General features: G+C 42.9%; 1 long non-coding RNA gene across 1 annotated transcript in view; it reads right to left on the bottom strand.

Annotated features, from left to right (window-relative positions):
- Positions 1-438: 438 nt before the first annotated feature.
- Positions 439-8,165, bottom strand: part of LOC309534456 — a 48,882-nt gene continuing 41,155 nt past the window's right edge. The window contains exons 2-3 of the long non-coding RNA XR_014220744.1: positions 2,161-2,252; positions 439-476 (exon numbers count right to left, since the gene is read on the bottom strand). This is a non-coding gene — a long non-coding RNA (uncharacterized lncRNA). The remainder of the gene's footprint in view (positions 477-2,160; positions 2,253-8,165) is intronic.

The raw sequence follows: 8,165 nt of genomic DNA, 5'->3' as shown, positions 1-8,165 counted from the left end.
CTGACCGCAGATAAGCAGCACACAGGTCACCTGATTAGATTCACCAGCTGTAGTAGTGGTTCTCAAACTTTTTTCTCTGTTAATGAATGTTAGAATGATGTTGGATTGAAGTTAAGGGGTTTCTAGCTGTAATGGTATAAAAGAATATGAAAAAAATTGGATTCTTAACAGGTAAATTTAGGTTACAATATATCAAGATTAAAGATCAGGATAAAATAAGGAGGGAAAGGAATTGCTGAACTAATAAATTGAACTGGAATACAAAAAGGGGAGGTATGAGGAGGTTCGGGAAACAAGTAAATGAAAGATAAGTGATGAAAAGATTGAATTGTTTTTAACTATTTTTATTTTGTATTTTTTCTTTTCTCTTTTTCATTTTGTAACATTGTAAAAACCTTAATAAATATTTATAAAAAACAAAAACAAACTTTTTTCTCTGGGCCATACTTTCAGAATAAAAATTTGCTTGCGTCACACTGAAATTTTTTTATTGCTAAGAAATACATTGGAAATATATTAGAAAACAAAAAGAAACATTTCTCACCAGTGTTTGATTTATAATATAGAACACAACTACTTTATAATATGATCATGAGACATCCAGAAAGTATATAACAATGCAGCTACATAAGAACATGAATCATTTCCAAAATATAATTATAAACGAGCCTCTTACATATTTCCCTTAAATATGTATACAAACTCAAAGAGAGGTGAGTTGGCTTTTGTTGGGTCGCCTCGTTTATATTAGGTTTAATTTGAGAACAAACTCGCATCTCCTCACCAACACAAAGAAGCCTTTCTCTTTTCTGATCTTTCATATTTGTCATAGTAGAAAATCCCCATTCACTACAATGTCGTGGAAAACTGTAGAACAATAGCCAGTGCTCTTGAATATCTATCCATATCCTGCAAATAAATATACTGATACGATACTATACTATACCGAAACGTTTAAATGTTTCTCTGATTGTCCTTGAATCTTCCTGCCACACTTGCCATTCTCTCCTGCCATTATGAGAACCACTGTGCTATATTGCGAAGTACTCTGTTTTCTGCTTAAATCATGGCAATTAGTTATAATCTAGACAAACATATTAACACACATAGATTTTATGCAAACCAGTATCTTCTTTTTCTTTTCTTTGTTGGAGAATGCATTTCCTACTTGTTTTGGTGATGCTTATGTGGACGCGGGTGGCGCTGTGGGTTAAACCACAGAGCCTAGGACTTGCCGATCAGAAGGTCAGCGGTTCGAATCCCCGTGATGGCGTGAGCTCTCGTTGCTCAGTCCCTGCTCCTGCCAACCTAGCAGTTCGAAAGCACGTCAAAGTGCAAGTACAGTGGTACCTCGGGTTAAGTACTTAATTCGTTCCGGAGGTATGTTCTTAACCTGAAACTGTTCTTAACCTGAAGCACCACTTTAGCTAATGGGGCCTCCCACTGCCGCCGTGCCGCCGGAGCACAATTTCTGTTCTCATCCTGAAGCAAAGTTCTTAACCCGAGGTACTATTTCTGGGTTAGCGGTGTCTGTAACCTGAAGCGTATGTAACCCAAGGTACCACTGTAGATAAATAGGTACTGCTCCGGCGGGAAGGTTAAAGGCGTTTCCATGCACTACTCTGGTTCGCCAGAAGAGGCTTAGTCATGCTGGCCACATGACCCGGAAGCTGTACGCCGGCTCCCTCAGCCAATAAAGCGAGCTGAGTGCTGCAACCCCAGAGTCAGTCACAACTGGACCCAATGGTCAGGGGTCCCTTTACCTTTACCTTTCATGTGGCCACTCTATCCTTGGCTGGCTTCTGTGAGTCCACCCCTGTGGAACCAACTGGCTTGGACCCCCTTTGTTGGTAATCCCAAGGAGTGCTGAGCAGCCCCCATTGCAAGAATCCAATATATGGAGTTTACTAGCTGACTTGGATGAAACAGGCTGATGCAGTTTCTTAGAGTGGCCCATGCCAACCCCCACCCCCATTTTAGAACCACTCCTACCACCTCCACCCCCAGAGTGCCTTTGCAACTTTTTTATTATCTTACAAAAATCACAGGATGAATGTACATTTAATGGAATAAATATAGAGATGGGCAGGTTACGTAATGCTTTAAGTGCCATGAATAAGGTGCTTTAAACTGAAAAGCAAGGGAAAAGGGGAGGCTAACCTAAAACATGGTTGATGACCAAATCGCAGTCTCATTGGTTGGTATTTACGTCTGTCTCTCAGAGTAAAGTTGGGGGCAGCTGGGCTTGTTCTCTGAAATGAAAAACACATAGTCCCTTGTTTTTCTAACAAGAAAAGCAGTCAGTTTCTCACTCTGCAATAAAGCACTCTGTGGTTTCCACCTCATGGTAGGCCAAACTATGGCTTAGTGGGACTTCGCAAATGTGCTCTCATCCACTTTACTCCTTCCTGGTCCTTTTAGCTCACTAGCTAAGCCAAGGTTAGCGTGTCGTCCAAAGCGGGGATCGTGGTTAAGCTCTTTCCTTCTTAACCATGAACTGTAGCCAAGAACAAACATTAGCTGCAGCCTCTGTAGCTATAGGAATCTCCAGCTGCTTCAATGTTACTGCTAAGGCCTTGGAAAGACTATTTAGGTTACAATGTAATGTTGCCAAATCCTTTGATCCCGATAAAAGTAAAGGGGGAAGAGACGAGAGGGAGTGGGGAAAGGAAGTCCTATCTGTGGAGGCAGGAAATACCAGCCTTTCTTTGTTTATGGGTTTTGTCACACCGTTTTTGAAAAATTACAACAGAGAGACTTTCACTATGATGCCATTCCTGGAAATCAGTTCAGGTTTTGTTGCAAGTAGTTACAAGACTATGTACTATTTTCACGGAAGTTGCCCAGTGGAAAAAAAAATTCTTCTGGGTAATTTCCTCCAGCTGATAAATTCTTTTTCCCCCCATTGGTAGGGTGGCAAGTTACACAAAAATGTGGAAATGCATCACCAAAAAAAGAGAGAGAGAGAAAGCAGACTTGCCTAAAATTAGCAGTTGCTCTGGCAGAATCCGAGACCAGGGAGAAGAGTCGGTGGAAGAAGATTGGAAGAAATTTAAAGACTATTTACAGAAATACTGCAAAATTAATGAATGTTAGAATGATGTCAGAATGAAGTTAAGTGGTTTTAGCAGTAATGTTATAAAGGTGTATGTAAAAATGGATTGTTAACAGGTGAAAATCCAAAGTTATAATATATTAAGTTAAAGGATTAAGACAAAAACAAAGAGGGAAAGGAATTGCTGAATTAACTAACAGAACTGGAATACACAAAAGGAAGGTGTGAGGAGGTCAGGGAAGAAAGGAAATGAAATGTAAGGCATGGAAAGACTGGTGTGTTTTTTAAGTGTTTTTTATCTTTTTTGTATTTTTTTCCTTTTTGTTTCTTTTTCTTCCCCCCCCCTTTTTATTTATGTAATCCTTTCTTTGAAACTTTAATAAATATCATTTAAAAAAAAATTAGCAGTTGCTAATGTACAGGTGCAGAATTAGAAGCCATTACTAAAATTCAAACAGAAATACAATAGTGGGAAAGACTGTGGCCAGGTGTGCTGTGTGCCTGCTCAGTCTGCTGCCCAGGTGATAACAGCTGAAGGCCAACTCCAAAGCCCTTCCTGTTCTTATTTTTCAGGGTTATTTGTCTTTAAAAATAGACACGTGCCTCATCCACACAACACATTTGAAGAACTCTTATACCACTTTTGACACTCATGGCTCCCCCTGCAAAAATCCTGGGATTTTTGTTAAGGTTGCTGGGAATTGTAGCTCTGTGAAGGGGGTCTCCTAACAACTCTCAGCACACTTCCCAGGATTTTTTGAGGGGTGGGGGGAAGCCATGAGTGTGAAAGTGACATAATGGCACTTTAAATATGGAGTGGGTATGGTCCTGGACTTGGCAGTTCTTCAAACACAGCCCTTTCCAGGGCTACTTCCAAAGCAGCAGCCAGCCATGCTGTACAAGAAGGAATAATGGAAGACCATTCCATTGGCCTGCTTTGACTTAGTTGCATTGCTTGTATTCAGTTTTGGAAAAGAAAGGAGGCAACCTATGTACATTAAACTTAAAATATACATGTAAACTTAAATTCCTCAAGTGTTGATCTATTTGTAGTAGTAGTAGTAGTAGTAGTAGTAGTAGTAGTAGTAATAATAATAATAATAATAATAATAATAATAATGTGATAAAACATAAAAAACCCTTCCCTAAACAGGGCTGCCTTCAGATGTCTTCAAAAAGTTAGATAGTTATTTATTTCCTTGAGATCTGATGGGAGGGTGTTCCACAGGGCAGGCGCCACTACCGAGAAGGCCCTCTGCCTGGTTCCCTGTAGCTTCACTTCTCACAGTGAGGGAACCGCCAGAAGGCCCTCAGAACTGGACCTCGGTGTCTGGGCTGAACGATGGGGATGGAGACACTCTACCGACATGCAAGAGAGAGGTGTCAGCAAGCTGCATGGAATTCCAAGATTTAAAAAATCATAGAACTGTAGCGTTTGAAGGGCCCCAGGGGGTCTTCTGGTCCCAACCCCCTGAAATGCAGTAAAACAATGCTTTAGACATAAAATCCGTAAGTGCAGCAAAAAACAACAACCCAAAAACCCAACCCAGTAAGGACTGAGAATGATAGTGACTGTGGAATGCAGATGGAATGTTGTGGGAAGAGGGAGGGGAGAATGGAGCATCCCCAACGATGGCATCTCTGGAAGCTGGAAGGGAAGCATCCTGCACTGTTACATTTTCATACAGGTCCCCTTGTATCCACAGAATAAACAAACTTTCTATTCTGCCTATTGTTCCCACACCCCCTTTCTCTCACCCTGGGCTCTGAGACTTAGTTGAGAGGGGATGGAGATGGCCTGATGGTCAGAGAGAGGAAATGGAGGATGAAGGAAGGGTTCAGCTCACCTCCTTTCACCCACCATTTTCCCATGCAGAACTCGGCACCTCCCTACCCACACACTTTTACAGATATTTGGAAATGTGCACATGAAGGTCAGTGTCTGTTATGTTCACATAGTGTAGTTCTCTTGCTAAAAATAGTCTATAGGGTTTCTGGTTGTGGAATTCCCACGGTCAGGTGCTTGCAGAGAGCGCAAAATGCCAATTCTAGCTATTCCCTTCCAGCTTTCTTTCTTTTAATCTTGTGGGACCTTGCCAAGGTGCTGTTTCATACGTGTACAGTGGTACCTCGAGTTACATACGCTTCAGGTTACATCCGCTTCAGGTTACAAGCTCCACTAACCCAGAAATATTACCTCGGGTTAAGAACTTTGCTTCAGGATGAGAACAGAAATCGTGTTCCGGCAGCGCAGCGGCAGCAGGAGGCCCCATTAGCTAAAGTGGTGCTTCAGGTTAAGAACGGACCTCCAGAACGAATTAAGTTCTTAACCCGAGGTACTACTGTAAAGCCTTACATGGACCAAGCTTTCTACCTGCACCATTCAGTCCATGAACTGGGCCCTACTGTGTCTCTCACCACCTGTAAAAGTGTTAGGACACAGGTATTGCCAGTTTGCTTCCAGAGATTCAAGGAAATCACACGAGTGTTTAAAACCCTAAACAGCTTAGCTCCCCTGAAAGACCACATCCTTTCCTACAGACCGTCCTGAGTACTAAGATCAGCAGAGGGGGCTCTCTGGGTGGTCTTGCCACCCTCGGAAGTTCACAGAGTGGTGACTCAGAAGAAGTCGTACTCTGTGGCAGCACCTAGGCTCTGGAACGCCCTCTGCAGAGGAAGATCTCACAGGCTGTGCTAGTGCTATGTACACACACAGAGAGAGAGAGAGTTTTATTGATTTTTACCTTTGTATGTATCATTGATGTTTTGGAATTAGCTTTGATTCCAGGCACATCGTTTTGAAGACCTGGTAGAAAGGTGACTCAGAAATGTATCCATAAAGAAATAAGCCAGCCAGCTGAGGCCTTGTATAATGCTAGAAAATTACAGCCATTGTTTCAGGCTGAAGCCTTCTCGGTGTGTTTAGTGTATAGATCCGAGGACGTGTGCAACATGCTTTGTGTCATGAAAGATGGGAGAAGATGAAAAGGAAAAGGAGTGGAAATGTTGACAATAGATATCAAAAGAGTCTTGAAACAAAAGCCAGAAGAACAATCAGAGCCTTTCTCCCTGCCGCGGGAGGTATTCCTCTATTGTTGAAGTATCACCTTGAAAGCATTCCATTACCAGCACACGCCTAAATGCATAGAGGCAGACACAGGCGATCCTTCCAACATGACATTTTATGGGTTGTTTCTTGCCATGAGTCACCCCGGGTAAGTTCACCGGTTTTAGCTGTTTGTACCACACCTGTGGTTTTTATTTACCATTGCTAAATTTGCGGCAAGTATCGCTGTCACTACCTGATAAGCTGTTATAGGGTTTGCTACATCATTTGCAGAGGTTACGCAAGTAGAACTTGTGAGCTGGCATTTGAGCGTGGTTGATCCAATTTGGCTGCTGGGATGGTGTATCCAAATGTACTTGCCTCATGCAATGAGGATGGATACAGGCTGTTATCCATTGGTGACTTAGCTTGGTAGACAAACATACGGAGAAGTGCTGAGCTAATCGTCTGCCCACCTACGTGGAAGAGAAGAATTTTACCACTATCCTGCCTCCAATAACATATGTTAGGGTGCAGCCAAGGTCACCTCCTCGAAAAGGAAGCTGCCTTATAAGGAATCGGACCATTGCTTCATCCAGCTCAGCATCGTCTCCACCGACTGAGAGTGGCTTTCCAGGATTTCAGACAGAGGTCTCTTCCAGCCCATTGAGCCTTGAATCTTCTGCAAGCAAAGCAGATTCTCTACCAGTGAACTACAGTTCAAAGACAGGGTTCCCAAGTGTGTGCATGCATGCAAGCAGTGTTAGCAAGTGGTCAGCTGGCGTGCCTCTACTCCTGCAGCAAAACAAGTCTTACATGACTCAGATTTCTTCGACTTCTGTTACCAAACACTTACACAGCACAAGATCGACCCACTTTATACTTTGGTTCGTTTCCTCTCCATTTGCATTACTCATCCCCCCTCCTGGAAGCTTATACCCTAAATACTTCTGGATAGTCCTCATATCCTCTCTTAGTCACTGTGTCATCAGTTTATATGACCCCAATTCCAGCCTCTTTGCTTGCAAATCAAATCCCAGAGGTATAAATTTGCTTCTGCTTTCCAAATCATCCACCACCACTCTGTTTACCAGTACTGTAGAGGCATTTGGTTTTCTGGTCCTGTAAGGCAAGTACGGTAAATGTATTTTGGTGAGTGGGCAGGAAGATCAGAGCAAAGATGGAGAGGAACCTTTTGCAGCATCAAGTCCACATTCCCTCATGGGCAACCGTCCACAAGCTGCATGCCAGTGGTGGGTGGGGCCAAATGCAAAAGTGGGCAGGGTTAAAGTCAAAAGAGGGTGGAGCAAAGGCTCTTGCTACATTCCAGCCATGCATAAGTTAGAGGTTTCTATACACCCACACAGGTCTCCAGGAAAGCAAGAGGTAGTATTACTGTTTAAAGACACATTCCTGCCAGGCAAACACAGGACCAGTAAGGGGTGTGGCCCGAGGACAGGGTTTGTGGCCTAGCAGTGTGGCCACAGTGGGGAACATATTGTGTGTGCCTGCTCAGTCTGCTGTCATGGTTCCAACTACAGTGGTGCCCCGCAAGACAAATGCCTCGCAAGACGGAAAACTCGCTAGACAAAAGAGTTTTCCATTTTGGAGGTGCTTCGCAAAACGAATTTCCTATGGGCTTGCTTCGCAAGACGACAATGTCTTGCGAGTTCCTGCTGGGTTTTTTTCCTCCCCCCCCCTTTTCTAAGCCGCTAAGCCGCTTATCAGCTAATCCGATCAGCAGATAAGCCGCTAAAAGTCGCTAATAGCGCTAATCCGCTAATCTGTCAATGGGCTTGCTTCGCAAGACGAAAAAACCGCTAGACAAAGAGAATCACAGAACGGATTCTTTTCGTCTTGCGAGGCACCGCTGTACTGATATTTTGACTACTGTATGTTTTCAGTTTTTTGATAGATTTTATTGTAATTGCATTAAGTATTTCTATTGTATCTGTAAGTCATTTTTTATGAGTAAAGTGACTAATGAATAATGAGGAAGATGTGCAGCCTCAAACTCCTCACTTCCCTTTCTTAGGATTCTCTACCTTTCAACAAGACTTGGAC

This window comes from Podarcis vaucheri, assembly GCF_965113315.1.
Source record: "Podarcis vaucheri genome assembly, chromosome: 6".
Lineage (NCBI taxonomy): Eukaryota > Metazoa > Chordata > Lepidosauria > Squamata > Lacertidae > Podarcis > Podarcis vaucheri.
This window is presented reverse-complemented; position numbering and strand designations above follow the sequence as displayed.